General features: G+C 35.5%; 2 long non-coding RNA genes across 2 annotated transcripts; one reads left to right on the forward strand and one right to left on the reverse strand.

Annotated features, from left to right (window-relative positions):
* Window positions 1-277: 277 nt before the first annotated feature.
* Window positions 278-6,504, reverse strand: LOC103104738 (uncharacterized). The gene is made up of 3 exons (XR_472879.2): window positions 4,441-6,504; window positions 3,666-3,904; window positions 278-666 (listed from the first exon to the last, which is right to left on the reverse strand). It is a non-coding gene; the product is annotated as an uncharacterized LOC103104738 (long non-coding RNA).
* Window positions 6,505-8,325: 1,821 nt separating this feature from the next.
* LOC130454261 (uncharacterized) lies at window positions 8,326-14,759 on the forward strand. The gene is made up of 3 exons (XR_008911919.1): window positions 8,326-9,151; window positions 10,099-10,205; window positions 14,530-14,759. It is a non-coding gene; the product is annotated as an uncharacterized LOC130454261 (long non-coding RNA).
* Window positions 14,760-20,704: the final 5,945 nt, after the last annotated feature.

Genomic DNA, 20,704 nt, shown 5'->3' on the forward strand with positions numbered 1-20,704 from the left:
TAGAAGATGGTCCAAAAATCAGGAAGAGGAATATTATCAACAAAGGAATCAGAAGGAGATTCAGGATGGAAAATAAGCAACAGCTCCATAGTGAACCCAAGTTTGGAAGCATCTATTCCTTTGGCACCTTTCTGATTTATAGTAGATACTCACAAGATAATAAGGATTCCAGTTAGATTGCAGGAAACTTTGAAAATATAGATTAGATTTGCCCCACCATTCCTGATGAACAGACACATTAGTGAACCTTTGATCTCCCTTTTCGCTTAACCTTGCTTTTGTCAGGGAAACTATGTGTTGCCAATCCCCATTTTGTCACCAATTCAGATAGAATAAAGGTAGAGGCAAAGTATCAGGCCAGTTGAGGTATATTTTGGAATAAAGTGTCATTGTCCTGATCTTAAATCCCCTGTACTAAGTATGCAGATATAGTATTACAGAAAACAAACATGACATAATAGCAATTAACAAAATTAATATGAGACTTTTTCTTTGCATTTTAGTAGTTTATCCCCAATGTCAACAAAACTTCATCTCAGATCTCAAGTGTCTCATGTAGTTATCTGAGTTCCGAAAAACACATTTTCTCTTACAATCAGGGATAGGCCTCTCTTTAGTAGATGTTTCTTTGGTTCCAAAATGCTTGTAGAGATTCGTTAGTTGTTCCTGTTAAAATATTTTACAAAGCAGAGCTCAATACAGATTAATATAGCTTTTATGAACATATGAGTAATAATCACTGCTTTATAGTATAGTTTGAGATCTGGGACTGCAAGTCCTCCTTCCTTTGCATTTTTTTTCATGATTTCCCTGGATATCCTTGATGTTTTGTTCTTCCAAATGAACTTAGTTATGGTTTTTTCCTAATTCAGTAAAGATGTTTTTTGGTAGTTCAATGTGTATGACGCTAAATAATTAAATTAATTTGGGTAGGATTGTCATTTTTATTATGTTATAAATTTGTGTTTTGATCCTCCCTGTCACCAAAATAACTTTCAACATTCCGTTTCTCTTTTTGTTGCTGTTTGCTCACTTTATTTTATTATTTTTTATTTAGAATATTTTTCCATGGTTATTCATGATTCATGACATGATTCCTCCCCAAACCCCTGGTATTTCCTCCTCCCTCCCAAAACTGACAAGCAGTTCTACTGGGTTATACATGTATCATTGTTCAAAACCAATTTCCATGTTATTTATATTTTCAATAAAGTGATCCTTTAACATTAAAACCTTAATCATATCCCTATCAAACTATGTGATCAATCATATGTTTTTCTTCTGCATTTATGCTCCCACAGTTCTCTCTCTGGATGTAGATAGTGTTCTTTCTCATAAGTTCCTCTGGATTGTCCTGGGTCATTGCATTGCTGCTAGTAGAAAAGTCTATTACAATCGATTGTGCCATAACATTGCAATCTCTGTGTACAATGTTCTCCTGGTTCTGCTCATTTTACTCCGCATTAATTCCTGGAGGTCTTTCTAGTTCACATGGAATTCCTCCAGTTCTTTATTCCATTCAGCACAGTAAGTGTTTGCTCATTTTCCAGCCTTTTTTTTTCCTCTTAACTAAAAAAAATAATAAAAACCAAAAAAACAGTTAAAGTTAGGTTCTGTTACTGTGGTGAAGGGGGCATTATTCCAAATTTCAAAATTCTTTTTTCCAGGTGAGTCAGAGTTAGCTCAGGGCATCTATCTGCTTTAATTTCTTCCAAGGTGGTATTATGGTATGTAAAGAGTGATGTGTTTGAAACTCTCCTTGACCTTTGCTGTAGTCTAGTCTAGAGTAACCAGAAACACTCTTTCCCCCCGTGGAACTGTGTCTCTCGTGGAACTGTGTTCTCAAGTGCTGATTTGTACTAGTGCTTCTCCTCACTGGAAGATCTTTCCCAGGACTGTTAGCTGGATCTGCATATAGTCAATATGACAATAGTCTTACACTTAGAAGTAGAAAAGAGACCCCTATCATCTCCTTCTAAATAGTTGTTCAAACCCCCCCCCAACCCCCACTTTTACAGTTTGTTGCTGATAGATCTGGAAGACTTTACTGATGTTCAGATGCTTCTAATACTTGTCCCAAGATTGGAGAGAAGGTGCTTGCCTTGGCAATTTGCTTTTCACTGCACTTCTGTCTTGGTTCACTAGATCTTTTGTGCTTGACTTCTAGGTTGTTTGGGGCTAAAAATTATTCCACTCCATTTTTTGTTGGTTATGTTCTTCAGAAATTGTTTTGAAGTATTAAACCATATTTTTGGGAGAGTTATTTTGTAGAGATCAGGTGGTTCTATGTATCTTCTCTGCCATCTTGGCTCCACACCCCACTTTAATATCTTTGGGTTATAGACATAGTAGAGGTTTTACTAGGTCAAACATTACACACAGTTTGATAATTTTTAAATTATAGTTTATGAAGATGGGATTAATGCTCCCCTGCCCATTTTTAGATTAAATCACTGGAAACTATACACCTCGCTTACACTTGAGTGGAGGAAGTCTATAACCCAAATGTGTGAAAGTGGGTGGTGAATCAGAACCCACTGACTGCACCTTGGGCAGTCCTAAGAAAATTTATAGGCTATAATTGGTCCATCTAAAGTAGAAGGCACAGGAAATGACTAAAGGAAGGGTCTTTAAAAGTGGCAAGAACCTGTGACCAGATCTTTTACCTTGGAACTTGACTTGAAGGAGCTTGGGGAACTCAGACTACTCTTGAATTTTCCCTTAGGACTACCACATTGGTGAGTGAAAAAGGTTGACTCCTTTTCCTGACTTTCTGGAGGTACTAACCTCCAGAGAGGCCCCTCATCTTGGAGGAGGACTCATGGCTAAAACCCTTATTTAATTTATTTCTGAGCCCCCTTTGCTGGGGTCTCTTAAGTCCTGCCTGGTTCAGACCAGGCCAGAGTAAATATCTACTCTCTCTGACTTTCTTACTTTCATTCTTTCTCCTTTTGTAAATAAATTACCACAAAAAATCATTTGGAATTGAGTAATAATTCCTGGCAACCACACTCTTAAATATCTTATCCAACCCTTTAATTTTAACCCCTTACATTCCAGTCCTTACAAATTCCAGATTGCCCTCTAGAATGGTTGAATCTATTCACAACTCCTCCAAAAGTGTATTAGTGTCCCAATTTTTTTCACATCAACTCCAGCATTTATCATTTTACTTTTTTGTTATGTTAGCCAGTCTAATTTGTGTGAAATGGTAGAATTGTAATAATTTGCTTTTCCCTAGTCATTAATGATTTGGAGCATTTTTTCACATGACTAAACATAGTTTTTATTTCATTATCTCAGAATCTGTCCACATCTTTTAATCATTTGCCCATTGGGAAATGTTTTGTATTCTTATAGATATGACTCAATTCTATGTATATTTCAGAAATGAAACTTTTGTGAGAGATACTTGCTATAATTTTTTTTTTACCAATTTGTTGTTGGTCTTTTAATTTTGATTGCATTTGCTTCAGTTTGAGCAGATTTTTTAAAAATTTAATGTAGTCAGTTACCAATTTTCTATTTCATAATAACTGTCTGTCTTATTTTGAACTAAATTCTTTCCTTATTCATAGTTTTCAAAGGTAAACTATTGTGTGATCCTTTAAATTATTTATGGTGTCACCCTTTACTTCTAAATCATGTATCCATTTTGGCTTTACCTTGGCATATGGCATGAAGTATCAGTCTATGTCTAATTTCTGCCAAACTGTTTTCTAGTTTTCCCAGCAGTTTTTGTCAGATACTGAGTTTTTCTTCCAGAAGCTTAAATCTTTGAGTACATTAAGACTTCCACACTGTCTATTCCACCAAGAATGTGTCTCCATCTTCCTCTTCACTCCTGGACTTGCACGCCTCCCACCAATTCCATGTTGAAATAGATACAGAGCTCTTCTTGTCCCTAGAAGTAAAACAAGGCAAAGATATTGTAAGGGAAACATTGGTGATGCTCATGTCTGGTTCCTGTGTTACTAGATGGTGAAAGCATGGTCCCAAGTGTGACTAAGGATTTCCTGGTTCTCTTGTGGGGTCCTGCACCTTCAGATCTTTTTTTTTTTAAGCTTTCCCAAAAGCCTTTTTTTTTTTTGAGTTTGTGATCATTTATTGCTTTTTTTTTTTGCTGTTTAAGAAGTAACATTTTTACTTTGGTAACCTCTAAATTCTAAACCAGGTCTTCTCTTTCCTTGCAATAGTTAGATTCTTTTTTTTCTTGCTCTTTTTTAGGGGTTGGGAATTTTAGTGTTCAGACCAACAATTTTAATTATTAATTCTAAATTAGAATCGCAGGGTTCATAAAGTGCTGGAGGGTGGTGCTTCAGGTTTCAGAATTCTTTGTGTTTTTTTAATTCCTGAGTCCTACCCAGTTCTTCTAATTTCTCTACTCCACAGTCAGGCATAATCCCCAGTTCCCCATTTCAGACTCAATCCATGATTTACCTCAGGTGGTTCAACTAGAGGTCCTGGACATTCTGTTAGTAGAATTATAAGTAGTCAGTCTACTTTACTGTTTGACAGTAACCAGGAGGTCCAGTCTTAAGGGTGATGATAGCCAATACCACATTCACCAGTGTGTGCTCCTTCTGCATTCCTCTTCTGTTAACTCTTCAGGCTGCAATAAATCAGGTGTCTAGTCTGTATTAATAGGGTCTGGCACTTGTACACTCTGTGATGTTCACTCTTTCAACCTCTATATGTGGGTGGGTGGGATGTCTCTGGAGCTGAGATCAAAGAAAGTTGCCACAGCTGCTTCCATGTCCTTCCAGTGTATATGATCAAGATGTAATTTCCTTCCTTATCCATTTTTTTATTAGATCAGTTTTTACTTTTGATTTGTCTGAGATCATGATTGCTACCTCTGCTTTTATTTTCACATTAGCCAAAGATTATATATAGATTCTCAATGAATATAGATTCAAATGTTATAGATTCTGCTCCAGTCCATTGCTTTTATACTTTGTGCATCTCTTTGCTTTAAATGTGCCTTTTGTAGATAGCATATTGTGTGTGTCTGGTTTTGAATCAACTTTGTGATCCTCTTGAGTTTTATAGGTGAGTTCATCCCATTCACATTCAAATTTATGATTACTAATTACATATTTCCTTTCATCTTATTTCCCCCTTATCCCTCGCCTTTCCTCCTTTCCCTGTTCACAAAAGTTTTGCTTCCAATCACCACCTACCCCAATTTGCTGCCTTTTTTTAGTCTCTCCCCACCTACTCTTATTTCCTCTTCACTCCTGCTTCCCTATAGGGTAAGGTGGGTTTCTATAGCTGACTGAGGATGGGTGTTATTAATTCTGATGAGAATGAGGTTTAAGCATTGCCCACCATCCCCTTCTCCTCCATTGTATTGACTTGTGTTCTTCATGTGAAATAAATTACCCACTTCTATCTCTCCTTTTCTATTCTTCCCTGGTGTTTCTTTTTGTTGTCCCTTGATTATTTGGGTGGGGGGGTTAGGAATCAATCCTTTCTCTCTCTATTGTTCCCTTCCTTCTGTACATACTACTGCTCACTACTCTAATAGTGATAAAGTTCTTAAGTATCTTAGATACTTTAGATAATTCAAGTAATTTAGGTACTTTAAATATTTCAATTATAGATATCTTCATTATCTCAATTATCATCTTCATAGGTATATATGTACCTTCCTAGGTATTAATGTGCACAATTTAACCTTATTGAAACCTTCAAGTTTTCACTCTTTTGTGATTTCAAGTACCCATATCCAATTGAAACTCATTATATCCCACTATCTCTGATTTCTTTAGGTTGATTGAAGGTATCCTCATCCTTCTCAACTACCATGTACCCAACTTTACAGTTATTCTAACCTTCTTTATTCCTAATCATCTGCCAAATTTTGTAATTTCTACCTCCACAAAAATTGTCCCCTATCTTTCCCCTTGTTTCCACTCAAAAAGCAACCACAACTCTTGACCAAACTCTCATCACTTCTCCCAGGAACAAAGGTGGTACCCTCCTAATAAAGCTTGCTTTAATTCTCATCTCTCTCCAATCTGTTCTGAAATAATTGGCCTAATTCATGTGTTCCTCTACTAAAAAAAGAACTTTAAGAACTCCTTATTTTCTTTGGAATAAAATAAAAATATCCAGTTTGACATTTAAGGCCCTTCACAATCTGCCTCTAGCTTATCTTTTTGGACTTATTTTATATTCATACTTTTAAATACTGGCTGAATTGCTTTGCTTGTTATATCCCAAACTAAACATTCCATCTCTCATCTCAGTTTCTCTTTTATAAAGTTTCCTCCATGACTTGAATTCCCTTTCTCTGTATTTCTGCACCTTTCCACTTTAACCCCTACCCCCAATTATCAATCCATATTAGGTGAGCCTCTTACATATAAAGCTTTTCCTGAATCTCCTTCAGAGGGAAATCATGCAAATTTCTTAGTATTAAATGTTCTATTAACTTATATATGCAAATATATCCTTTTCCCCATCCCTCATTTCCTGGTCTAATCTAAATTCAAAGGACAGAAAATGTTTATTTTTTTCTATCACAATAATCTATTAACATTTAGTTTTATTAAATTCAATTGCATTGTTTGGATTTAATTTTTTGTTTTGCAAATAAAATAACACCTTACTATACTACTTTAATATCATTTATGCTAATATATAACTACTGAATTTTTCTTAGTTTCATGGATTGAAGAAATAAAAATTAAGTTATAGAGAAGAAAAGCTAAAATATATCCGTAGTCAAGGTCAAGGAACAACTCATTTTTTTTTAATTTTTTTTTTATAAACCCTTACCTTCCTTCTTGGAGTCAATACTGTGTGTTGGCTCCAAGGCAGAAGAGTGGTAAGGGCTAGGCAATGGGGGTCAAGTGACTTGCCCAGGATCACACGGCTAGGAAGTGGCTGAGGCCAGATTTGAACCTAGGACCTCCCGTCTCTAGGACTGGCTCTTAATCCACTGAGCTACCCAGCTGCCCCCGGAACAACTCATTATTGAAATCTTCATGCTGATGGTAAAGGAAATTGTGTTTATCTTATTGAAAGCTTTTTTTTTAAATGAATTTATTTTCCTCATAGGATTGTGGACAAATGCTTCAGATCATGTCTCATGGTAGAACTGGGGAAATCTTATTTTTACTTCAGGGATAAGATTGAAGCTATTACCAGTAATTTGTTATTCCATCTCTGTGGGATTTAGCAAACTGGTTACACAACTGAGTTACAGATTAATGTTCCCAAATTTTAATTTAGTTTGATAATAGGGAGCTAGAATCTCCTATTAGCACTAAGTGACAATCTGTGTTCTCTAGCAGTTTCCAGTTGAATATTTGTTTCTGATTTTGTATTGGGTTCATTAAAAGTCCCATTAAAATATTCCCCTAAAAATGACCTTCTTATTCTCCAGGATTATGGTTTTGCCTATCCATTATTGTTGAAACTATTCTTTTCAAGGTTACTAGTGACTGCCTTACCATTAATTCTAGCAGTTTTTAAAAGAAGTCTTTATTGATCTCTCTATAGCATTGAATACTATTGGCCTCCTTCATATTCTGTGAAGCTTCACTAAGCATCAGTACCTGTAGTTAGTTCTAGAAAAAATTTCAAGGTCTCTTACAATGAATATATTTCTTCTAAAATATAGAGATATAGACATTTAATAACATTTTATAGGGAGTTAGGTGGAAAGAGACAGAGAGGAAAAGAGAGAGAGAGAGAGAGAGAGAGAGAGAGAGAGAGAGAGAGAGAGAGAGAGAGAGAAATAGAGAGAGAGAGAGAGAGAGAGAGAGAGAGAGAGAGAGAGAGAGAGAGAGAGAGAGAGAGAGAGCATCCTAGAAGCCAAGACAAAGGTTGGATAACCCATGGTCATGGATATTATAAAGGGATTCCTCAGATATATATTTTATTAGATAGTCTTTGAATTTGAGTCCATCTTCAAGAATTTATGGTTCTAAATACCTTTCAGACAACTCCTAAATTTCTCTTACAATAACTCTCTAAGTGTGACAATTCCCTCAAAGACTCTGTCCTTGGCTCTTTTCCCTCTTTATATTAGTTACCTCATTTACTTCAGTTGCATCAATTATCTTTTCTATATGAATTATTCTTTTGTACTGATTTTCTCTCCAGAACTTAATACCTTTTATTCAGAACAGGGAAAGGCTGAAAAGAGAAGAGGGGAAGGACAGAGAGGAGAAATAAGATAGAAAGAAACACACAATTAGTCATCATAAGTCTGTATGTGAATGAGATGAACACATCCATAAAAAAAAATGATAGGGAAGTCGATTAACAAGCCAGAACCCCATAATCTGCTATTTACCAGAAACATAATTATAGCAGGGAGCCACACACAGAATAAAGGTAAAGGGTTGGAGCAGAATCTGTTATGCTTCAGCTAATGTTTTTATATTCATATCCCTTCTGTATAACTTTACCTGTCATAGAATCATATTTTCAAAGTTGGAAGGTAACTTTGAGTTCATCTAGTTCAATATATTTTACAGTTTAGAATCTTGTGTCTCAGTGAGGATAAGAGCTTATCATGATGTCTATAGGTAGAAATGTCAAAGCTAGAATTTGAACCCAGGTTTTTGTATGCATGAAAATCTGCTTGGTACCATAGCTTCTTTATTTTTGTTGAGGGCAGAGCATAGTTCTAGTCATCTAGACTTGAAAATGTAGTTATCTATGAGTCTTTTCCCTTTCTCACATATATTAATTTGCTAAGACCTTGTAAATTTTATCCATCAAATAATTCTAGCATTTCTGCTCTCACCTGTGTGATCGAGAGAAATGGACAAAGACAGAAGAAAAGAGATGAAATGCAAGGAAGATGAGCTCAGGAAGACCAGATGGAATTCTCCAGACCCAGTGAGGGAGGGGAGAATTCCATAGAAGGTTCAAGAGGAGAGGCAGTTAGCCAGAACTGTGGTCTGGTCTGGTCACTTCACCACTTGACTTTTCCTTCTTCTCTGGCCAACCCCTCTGAAGGAGGAAGGCTGAAGAAGTGCTTGGCTTTTACCCTCCTTTACCAGGCTGAACTGAAAGAGTCTTGCCCAGTGAAGATCCCAGCTGATAGATAACTGATTTTCCCTCAGGGAAAGTCAACCTTATTTTCTTTGAAGAGAATTTGAATTGAAGCCTTCAACTAAAGATAGAGGTTATAGCTAGGGAAATTCCTCTCCCTCTCTCCTTTTATTTCCTTATTCTCTGTTCCCAAAAGAAAATAAATTGGACCTTCCACTATAAGAAACTGTCTTCAAACTTTGTAGTAGGAGGGAGAATCTAAAATATTCAAAGGAGAAGGTTTGGGGAATGGTGACTCACCATCTGTTAGGTCAGACTCCATTAGGGCTGTCCAGAAGAGAGAAACAAGAAGGAAGTTGTGACCTTGAACTCAGTCTTTACATCAACTGTTTCCTGTGTCATCATCTTACTAGTTCCCCTTTCTCAGTGTATCCCTCACCACTACACTTATTACTACCCTAATCCATTAACTAGAAAATTCAACAAAGAAAATGCTGTTGCTTTAGACTTATTCTTTTGCTGGGTGTAGAAAATGTTCAGTCAGACAGCCAAATGATATAAAAGTCTTTATTAACTGCCAAATGCATGCCAGGTACTGTGCTAAATGTTGGAGATACAAAGAAAGCAGAAATATAGTACCTTGACTCAGGGAATGGCATTTTTTCCTTTTTATTTCTTTCCATATTATTCATTTTTGTAAGTGAATAATCTTATAAAAACATAACCCAAACATATATCCAAATACACAAGTAATAAAACACATGTTTTCATCTGCTGTCCTATGCCAACACTTCTCTAAGTTCCTCAGAATTGTCCTGGATTTTTGTATTGCCATCAGTAGCAAAGTCCATCACATTTGATAGTTCCACAACAATGCAGTTTCTTCTATTCCAGGTTCTGCTTATTTCACTCTACATCAGTTCACATAGGTCTTTCCAGCTCTTTCTGAAATCATCCTGTTCATCATTCTCAAAGAATGACATTCTAATGAAATAGGCAGTGTACAAAAAATTATGTACACATAAGATTAGAAATTCAGAGGTAAGAAAATTGTTGGGAATCAATTTAAATCTCTTGCAGAAGGCAGAATTTGAGTTGGTGTGAAGCCAGAAGGTGGAGATGGAGACAGGCAGCTATAAATTTCAGACTGAGTGGGGGACCATCAGGGGAATGACAATCTACTTCAGGTGAAACCTAACCCAATCTGAAGTCAAGTGACTCTTTGGTGCTATAGGCAATGCATCAGTCTCTCAAGCTGAAGGTCTTGAGTTTGATCCTCAGAAAGAGGGTGTGATATACTGGGAAAGGCTTCACTCAACTTCAGATGGGGCTTAGCTCCCACCTGAAGTGGATTGTGATTCCCCTGAGGGTCCCCAACTCAGTCTGAAACTGCTAGCCTGGGATTTCCTTCAGGGTAGATTCCCATGAGAACAGGGAACAAGTACAAACTTTGGGGTCTCCAACCTATAAGCTAGTCCTGAAACTTGGGGTTCATCAGATCCCACTAGGCCACAAGTTTGGGATTCCTAGATTCTATGTTGACAGAATGAAAGGGTTGAGATTTAGGGAAGTCAGTGGGATACCTGGGACAGTGTTTGTACAGTAGAAACCTAGGATTTAGAATCCCTGGAATGGGAAGAGAATGATGGGATGATATTAATCATTGATGATTTAATTTAGGAAGATTACCATTGCCTATAGTAGTTCAGTCTGGGAGGGAGGCATTGTCTCAGAGAGTGAGGTGGGATTGTATGGAAATAAAGAAAAGCAGATTGCCCAGGTACAGACCAGGCAAGTGCTTTGGACTTATTAATTATCTAGACAGTTTAGTGGGAGGATTAGATAGATATGGAGTTGAACTTTTGGGTTATATGATTGAGGGGAATGGAAATAATTATTGGGCAGTAGGGAATTGGGAATTGTGGTTTGTACATTGGTAGCAGGTTATACAGAATTCTTCCCATGGGAAGAATATAATGGTGCTAATATGCTAAACACTGAGAAATGAGCCATGATTTATATCAAGTGGCAATAGGGAAGTCGACTGAGGGTTGTAAAATGGAGATTTGAACCCCAGACTTCAATCCCCAGAAGTCCTTGGTACTTCCCAGAATTCCCTATAATCTCACCTGAGTCTCCACCTGGGTGAGATCACAAGGAGTATTTAACTGGCAGCAATACCTACTTTACTCTCTTCCATTGCAGTGATGTAGTGGGTAAGCTAAGTGTGGGGGTTTTGAATGGGCTAATCAGCCCTAGGCCTGTGGTTTTCTTATTTTGTATTTTCTTTATTCTTTGATTTCTAATGATCCTTAATAAACCTCATATAATATAATATTTCTATTACTAGATACCAAATTTAATTTTTACAGGGTCAAGGTGATTAGTCTGTTGAAGTCCCTCCCTCAAGAAACTTGGGAATGTTAAGTCCTGTGGCACTTTAAAGTTCCACAGATGCCAGGAGAAATATAAGTATAGCCTGGGATAGTTCAGACAAGAGGTAAGGGCTGTCACTTGTGCCTCAAACCTAAGAAAGGCCTTCAGAACTTTGAAGAAGGCCCTAGGAAGGAAGATAGAATCTATAAAGTGGCTGAACTTCATTAATTAAAACACGACTGTCATCAGTGCTCTCATGATCTTGTTCTGTGCAAACTTGTATTGGCTTTGGACCCAGTTCTCCATTTGGTTGAGCCCTAATAGTTTGTTTCTTAGTATTAGTCATGTCTGTGAAATACTGTTTTTTCTTCCTGCTAATCTCTCATTGATCCAAGCCATGGAACCTTAGTAAATGACTTAGTGATTAGTTTTCATCAGACAGAGATGTAAGGGAGCTCTATTCCAGATATACAAAGCTATGTGAGCAAAAACATGGAAATGGAAGAGAGCATTACAGGTTTTTTTAGTCCCCTGGTAAAAAAGCTACTTATTGGTTGTTGGCATTTTGCTTTGTCTCCTGTAAGTTCTATTTTTTTTCTTGGATCAATAAATAACACTTTTCATTGTTATATTTTGTGCTTGCAAAAAGATTTTGATAACAATACTCTTGGTGTTATATTCTGAGCTTCTCAGACTTTCTGCATTGGGGAAAATCAACTAGAGCTAATAAATTCCCCTAATAGGAATTAAACTCTTTTATCCCATGAGTATCTCTCAATTTGGAACTGCATCTTCTATTCCTAGAGGGTTGGAGACACAACAACCATCTTCCAACTTGACTTCCTACTTCCCAATCTATCCTTCCTTTTATCTATCTCTGTCTATCCTACTTCCTTCATCATGATTGTAATGTATCAAGGCAGTCCTTACTCAAATATCTTCTGTAGTGTCCCATTCGCCTTTTTAGTTATGCAGGCCCTCCAAAATCTGACTACAAATTCTTGTTATAGTTCTCTCATATGCTATTCCCATTTCAAGAGTTTATGTTCCAGCCAAATGATAGCCTTCATCATGCCTTGTTCCCCTCCATCCCACTGTTATTTCAATACTTCCTGCTTATCCAGTCTGCCTGTTTGGAAGAGTTCTTTCCCCACTATTTCTCATTAAATGATATCTGCTTTTCAAAGCCCAGATCAGGTGCTCCCTCCTTCATGAAGCCTTCCCTCATCCATCTATGAATTCTCTCTCTTTCAAGTTTCTTATAATACTTTGGCTACTTCCTTTGAATTTCTCTCATTTTTTTTAGTGATTTATGTATATGTTTTCTGATTAACTCCTTGGTGGTAGATTTTATTTTATCTCACACACACACACACACACACACACACACACACATTTGCCTAGTACAATGCTTTAGATGTAGTGTTATTATTGACTAAATAAGGGACATTATTCAATTAAATTCAATAAATATTTGTTAAGTGCCTACAGTCAAAGAAAACTCTGTAATACTGTACTGCTTGGAGTAGTTTAGATTATTCAGTTTGAATTTGGCTCATATCAATTTTAATAATCTGTTTCTCAATGGATATGGCAGTGTGCTATCAAGTCTGTGCCTCTAGACATTTCTATTGCATTTCTTAATAGGGCTCTGCATTCCCACTGAGTCATTTGGAAATCTCCTGGTGAAAGTAATAGAAAGAGTAATGGCACTTGTATGTGATTTACATAATTATACCAACTCCAGTAGGATGTCTTGTTGAAAACTTAACCTTTTCCTTTCCTTACCAGTACTCTCAATCCAAATTTTTTTTTTTAATTGGGGCTCTTTATTTACATTCCCTGCAGCCCTTTTGAGACCAAAGTGATTATAAAGCATTATCTAAAGCTATACAAATTCAAATTATTCAAATTAGATTTGCAGTCATTGACTTACCTGACCTTACTTTAAGTAGCTAAAAGCAATGTTTCCCAAGGCTAGAAGGATCTGCTTTTTGAACAATGACTTTTGCAACAATTGATCAGAGGTCAACTGAAAAAAAAAAGTTATTTTAAATGGAATTCCACTAAGAAGAAGCTACAGTGTAACCTGTGTGTGTGAGAATTTTAAATCCTCTCACATTACTAATTTTTTAAACAAATTTCTATCTATAACATACTAGTTCTAGATTGACCTACATAGATTATTCTTATTACTATTATGAAAAATAGCAGACATTCATAAAGTTGGCACATTACTTTCTATATATATTCTCTTTTGATAACTTGCAACAATACAATGAGGCAGTTGCTATTATTATCCATATTTTACAGAGGGAGGAAACCAAGGCAGAGAGAGATTAAATAGCCCAGGTCAGAATTTATTAAGTATCTGAGATTAGATTAGAATCCTGTAACAGTTAAAATTTAGGGGAAACGGGGAGACTGAGGCATCTGAAGCAGGTAGAAATTAGTTTCTCTCTGCAAGAAGTATTATATTTTTTAGAGGTTTATTAAAGGTTAAAGATTAAAGAATATACAAGTAAGAAACATGTGCCTAGGCCAGAGGCCTAGACAAAATAACCTCACATCACGCAAGAGACGCGCCTGCTCCAAAACGGAAGTCCAAAAAGAGCCAAGAGAGAGACCTCTCAAAAGCCTTTGAATCAGCTTAAATACCTTCTCGATCTCAGCCCAGGTGAGATTACAAGGCATTCTGGGGAAGTGGAGCAAAGACTCGTGGGGATTGTAGTCCTGTATTCGAGTCTATTTTTTACAATCCATGCCTTCATAACTCCAGATTTTGTGCAGCTACCTTCTTAAACTTGAGAAATAATAAGCATCCTTATGGATTAAACTTCTGATAAAACAGAATTAGTAGAGTTAACAAAGATATATTAAATAACTTAATTTCTGACATGTAGAAAGTTTTATTTAATATTGAAATTCTTTTAATTTTATTTAATTAATTTTATCTAAATTGTTCATTTGAGTCTTAAAATGTACAGAGCTTAGTCATATTGAGTATCCCAGAGTATAGAGAAAAATATCCTTGAAATTCTGACATAATTTACTTAAATATGATCAATATTGCCAGTTATTTTGATCTTTATAATTTCTAGCCCATTTAATATCATGACTTCATCTTTTTTTCAGGATGCTGGGCCGAAGATTCACACCAGTTTACCTATATGTTTCTAACTGAATGAAGCCCAGGTTAGGAAGAAGTCTGATATATTATTCTATTCACCATTATATGTTAAAGGAGTCTATAAATTTTCAGCATTGTACCACATATAACACAATGAAATTTATTTTGAACTATTATTAAAGTTCAAAACTACAATAATGAATTGTTTTAAATATAAATTATTTTGAAAATAGAATTTACATCTGTATTTTTTGAATTAATTTATTTAGTCAAGTTAGAACATTATTCCTTGGTTACAAGCATCATATTATTTCCCCGTCTCCACTCCCCCCCACCTTTCACATAGCCAGATCACAATTTCATGGGGTATTACATGTGTCCTTGATCAAAGCCTATTTCCATGTTGTTGGTGTTTGCATTAGGATGTTCATTTAGAGTCTACATCCTCAGACATGTCCCTTTGACCCATGTAATCAAGCAGTTGTTTTTCTTCTGTGTTTCTGCTTCCACAGTGTTTCCTCTGAATGTGGATAATGTTTTTTCTCTTAGACTCCTCCAAGTTGTTCAGGATCACTGTATTGCCACTAATGGAGAAGTCCATTACATTCGATTGTACAACAGTGTATCAGTCTCTGTGTACAATATTCTCCTGGTTCTGCTCCTTTCCCTCTGCATCAATTCCCATGGAATACCTCCATTTTATTATTCCTTTGAGCACAGTAGTATTCCATCACCATCAGATACCACAATTGGTTCAGCCATTCCCCAATTGAAGGGCATCCCCTCATTTTCCAATTTTTTGCCATCACAAAAAGTGCAGCTATGAATATTTTTGTACAAGTCTTTTTCCTTATTATCTTTTTGGGGTACAAACCCAGCAGTGCTATGGCTGGATCAAATTGCAGACAGTCTTTTAGCGCCCTTTGGGCATACTTCCAAATTGCCCTCCAGAATGGTTGGATTAATTCACAACTCCACCAATAATACATTACTGTCCCAACTTTGCCACATCCCTTCCAGCATTCATTACTTTCCATTGCTGTCATGTTAGCCAATCTATTGGGTGTCAGGTGATACCTCAGAGTTGTTTTGATTTGCATCTCTCTGATATAAGAGATTTAGAACACTATTTCATGTGCTTATTAATAATTTTGATTTCTTTAACTGAAAACTGCCTATTCATGTCCTTTGCCCACTTATCAATTGGAGAATGGCTTGTTTTTTTGTACAATTGGTTTAGTCTTTATAAATTTGAGTAATTAAACCTTTGTCAGAGGTTATTGTTATAAAGATTGCTTCCCAATTTGTTGCTTCCCTTCTAATTTTGGTTGCATTGGTTTTGTTTGTACAAAAACTTTTTAATTTGATGTAATCAAAATTATTGATTTTACATTTTGTGATGTTTTTCTAACTCTTGCTTGATTTTAAAATCTTTCCTTTCCCAAAGATCTGACATGTATATTATTCTGTGTTCACATAATTTGCTTGTAGTTTTCTTCTTTATATACAAGTCATTCACCCATTCTGAGTTTATCTTGGTGTAGGGTATGAGGTGTTGATCCAAACCTAATCTCTCCCATACTGCCTTCCAATTTTCCCAGAAGTTTTTATCAAATAGTGGGTTTTGGTCCCAAAAGCTGTGATCTTTGGGCTTATCATAGACTGTCTTGCTGAGGTCACTTACCCCAAGTCTATTCCACTGATCCTCCTTTCTGTCTCTTAGTCACTACCAAATTGTTTTGATGACCACTGCTTAATAGTATAGTTTGAGATCTGGGACTGCAAGTCCTCCTTCCTTTGCATTCTTTTTTTTATGATTTTCCTGGATATTCTTGATCTTTTATTCTTCCAAATGAAATTTATTATGGTTTTTGCCAATTCAGTAAAAACGTTTTTTTGGTAGTTCAAGGGGTATGGCACTAAATAAGTAAATTAATTTGGGTAGGATTGTCATTTTTCTTATGTTAGCTCATTCTACCCATGAGCAGTTGATGTGTTTCCAATTTTTTAGAACTAGTTTTAATTGTGTGGAGAGTGTTTTGTAGTTGTGTTCATATACTTCCTGTGTTTGTCTTGGCAGTTGGATTCCTAAATATTTTATATTATCTAGGGTCATTTTAAATGGAATTTCTCTTTCTAATTCTTGCTGCTGAGATGTGTTGGAGATGTATAGAAATGCTGACGAATTATGTGGGTTTATTTTGTTTCCTTCAACTTTGCTAATGTTGTTGATTATTTCAACTAGCTTTTTGGTTGATCCTCTAGGATTCTTTAAGTAGACCATCATATCATCTGCAAAGAGTGATAGCTTGGCCTCCTCATTGCCTATTTTAATACCTTCAATTTCTTTTTCTTCTCTAATTGCTACTGCTAGTGTTTCTAGTACAATGTTAAATAATAGAGGTGATAATAGGCATCCTTGTTTCACTCCTAATCTTATTGGGAAGGCTTCTAGTTTGTCCCCATTGCAGATTATGTTTGCTGATGGTTTTAGATATATACTGTTTATACTTTTTATGAAAGTCCCTTCAATTCCTATGCTTTCTAGTGTTTTCAATAGAAATGAGTGTTTTATTTTATCAAATGCTTTTTCTGCGTCTATTGAGATAATCATGTGATTTTTGTCGGTTTGCTTGTTAATATGGTCAATTATGTGGATGGTTTTCCTAATATTGAACCATACTTGCATTCCTGGTATGAATCCTACCTGGTCAGACTGAATAACCCTCATGATCACTTGCTGGAGTCTTTTTGCTTGTATCCTATTTAGGATTTTTGCATCTATCTTCATTAGGGAGATTGGTCTATAGTTTTCTTTCTTTGTTTTTGACCTGCCTGGCTTCGGAATCAGTACCATGTTTGTGTCATAAAAGGATTTGGTAGAACTCCCTCTTTGCTTATTATGTCAATTAGTTTGTATAATATTGGGATTAGTTGTTCTTTAAATGTTTGATAGAATTCACTTTTGAATCCATCACGCCCTGGGGATTTTTTCTTAGGGAGTTCTTTGATGGCTTGTTCAATTTCTTTTTCTCATATTGGTTTGTTTTTATGTTTTCATAGTATATTTCTTCCTCTCTTAGTCTAGGCAATTTATATTTTTGTAAATATTCATCCATATTACCTAGATTGCCTTATTTATTGTCATATAATTGGGCATAATAATTTTTAATGATTGCGTTAATTTCCTCTTCATTAGAGGTGAGGTCTCCCTTTCCATCTTAGATACTATCAATTTGGTTTTCTTCTTTCATTTTTTTTAAATTAGATTGACCAGTACTTTGTCTATTTTGTTTGTTTTTTCAAAGTACCAGCTTCTAGTCTTATTTATTAAATCAATAGTTTTTTGACTTTCAATTTTATTAATTTCTTCTTGATTTTTTTAGGATCCCTAATTTAGTATTCATCTGGGGATTTTTAATTTGTTCACATTCTAGTTTTTTAATTTGCATGCCCAATTCATTGACCTCTGTCCTTCTTAATTTGTTAATATATGAACTCATGGATATGAATTGCCCCCTGATTTCTGCTTTGGCTGCATCCCATAGATTTTGAAAGGATGTCTCATAATTGTCATTTTCTTCAATGAAGTTATTGTTTCTATGATTTGTTATTTAACTAATTGATTCTGGAGAATTGTATTATTTAATTCCCAATTAATTTTTGATTTGCCTCTCCATGTACCCTTACTAATTATTATTTTCATTGCATTGTGATTTGAGAAGGTTGCATATATTCTGCTCTTTTGCACTTGTTTGCAATGTTTTATATGCCCTAATACATGGTCAATCTTAGTAAATGTACCATGTGCTCCTGAAAAGAAGGTATATTCCTTTTTGTCCTTATTTTTCTACACATATCTACTAACTCTAATTTTTCTAAGATTTATTTCACTTGTCTTACCTCTTTCTCATTTATTTTTTGGTTTGATTTATCAAGTTCTGATAGAGGAAGATTCAGATCTCCCACTAGTATAGTTTTTCTATCCATTTCATACTTGAGCTCCACTAGTTTCTCCTTTAGAAATTTGGATGCTATGCCATTTGGTGCATACATGTTGAGTATTGATATTTCCTTATTGTCTAATCTGACTTTTATCAGGATGTAATTACCTTCCCTATCTCTTTTAACTAAATCTATTTTTAACTTTGCCTTTGTCAGATACCATGATTGTGACTCCTGCCTTCTTTCTATCAGTTGATGACCAATAGATTTGGCTCCATCCTCTTACTTTCACTCTATGAGCATTTACCTTCCTCATGTGTGTTTCTTGTAGACAGCATAAGTTAAGGTTTTGGATTCTAATCCCCTCTGCTATTCACTTGTGTTTTATGGGGAATTCATTCCATTGACATTCAGAGTTATGATTACCAGCTGTGTATTTCCCAGCATTTTGATTTATACTTCTAGTCCTGCCTTTTCTTCTTTCACTATTTCCTTCTACACCAATGGTTTGTTTTTAATCAGTCCCCCTTATTCCCACCCTTATTTTACTTCCTTTTCTGTTCCCTCCCTTCTTAATCCCCTTTATTTTCTTTAGTCATTTTAAACTAACCCCCCAGCCTTTCCCACCCTTTTTCTGCTTCCCTCCCCACAAGTCTGTTTGTTACCCTTATACTTCTCTATAGGGCTCAAATCAATTCTCTGCCCCAGTGGATTATTCTTCCCTCCTTGAGTCAATTTCAATGTTAATGCACATAAGAGTCGATTATTTCCTATCTCCAAACTCTTTATCCTTCAGTTGTATTGATGTTTTCCCCCCTTCTGCCATAAGCTTCTTTGTGACATATAAATTTATGTCTTCTGTTTCTATTCCCAATTTTTTTAGTATTAAGCTTTTTTTTAGCTCTAGTTTTATATATATATATACACACATATACATATTTATGGCTTAGCATTTCATCCTATACATTTTGTCAGTATTCCCTCTAAGTATAATTTTTCTATCAGCACAGGTGATAATAACAATTTTTAAAAGTTACCAATGACCTCTTTCCTTATAGTGATACATTATTTAACAATATTATTGTCTCTTCAAAAATGGTTATTTTTGGTTGTTTTGTTTTGTTTTTCTTTTTCCCCTCTTTTTAAATTAACTTTTGATGATTCTCTTGAATTCTGTGCTTGGGCATCAAATTTTCTTTTCAGGTCTGGTCTTTTCTTTAGAAATGCATGGAATTCCTCTATTTTGTTAAATGACCATACTTTCCCCTGTAAGAATATGGTCAGTTTTGCTGGGTAGTTGATTCCTGATTTTAGACCTAGTTCTCTTACTTTCCAAAATATCATACTCCATGCCTTTTGGTCCTTTAGTGTAGATGCAGGCAGAATCTGTGTTATCCTCACTGTGGTTCCAAGGTTGAAAGGTACAAAGGTACACAGATAAAGTTGAATTCTCCATATAAGGGAAAGATCCAATACCCACATGCCCTAATACAAGAAAATAGTTTTCTAAAAGCCAAAATTAATCAGCTTGAAAGTGAGGCAAAGGAGGTAAATGATAGAAACAATAACCTACAAAGAAAAATAGAACAAAAGGAAAAGGAGGTTCAAAAATATCAGGAAAGAAATTCAGTCTTTAAAAATTAGAATTGATAATTAGAAGCAAATGCCTTCACAAGGTAGCAAGACTGTATAAAATAAAATGAAAAGAATGAAAAAATTGAGGAAAATATGAATACCTCATTGATAAAACAACAGACCTAGAAATTAGATTGAGTAGAGACAATTTAAGAATGATTGGTCTACTGGGAAATCATGACCAAAGTAAAAGCCTGGGTATCATTCTATAGGAAATTATACAAGAAAACTGCCCTGATATTCTTGAACAAGAGGTAAAGTAGAGATTGAAAGAATTCAAGGTAATGGACATCTCTACTAGTAGCAATGCAATGATCTAGAACAATAAAGAGGGATTTATGAGAAAGGACACTATCCACATCCAAAGGAAGAACTGTGGGAGCAGAAACACAGAAAAAAATAACTGCTGGATCACATGGTTCAATGGGGATATGATTGAGGATATAGCCTCTAAATGATCACCCTAGTGCGAACATCAACAATATGGAAATAGCTTTTGATCAAGGACACTGTAAAATCCAGTAGAATTGCGCATCAGCTACAGGAGGGGGTGGGGGGAGAGGAGGGAAAAAACATAACCAAGGAAAATTTTTCTAAATT

This window comes from Monodelphis domestica, chromosome 5, assembly GCF_027887165.1.
Source record: "Monodelphis domestica isolate mMonDom1 chromosome 5, mMonDom1.pri, whole genome shotgun sequence".
NCBI classification, from domain to species: domain Eukaryota; kingdom Metazoa; phylum Chordata; class Mammalia; order Didelphimorphia; family Didelphidae; genus Monodelphis; species Monodelphis domestica.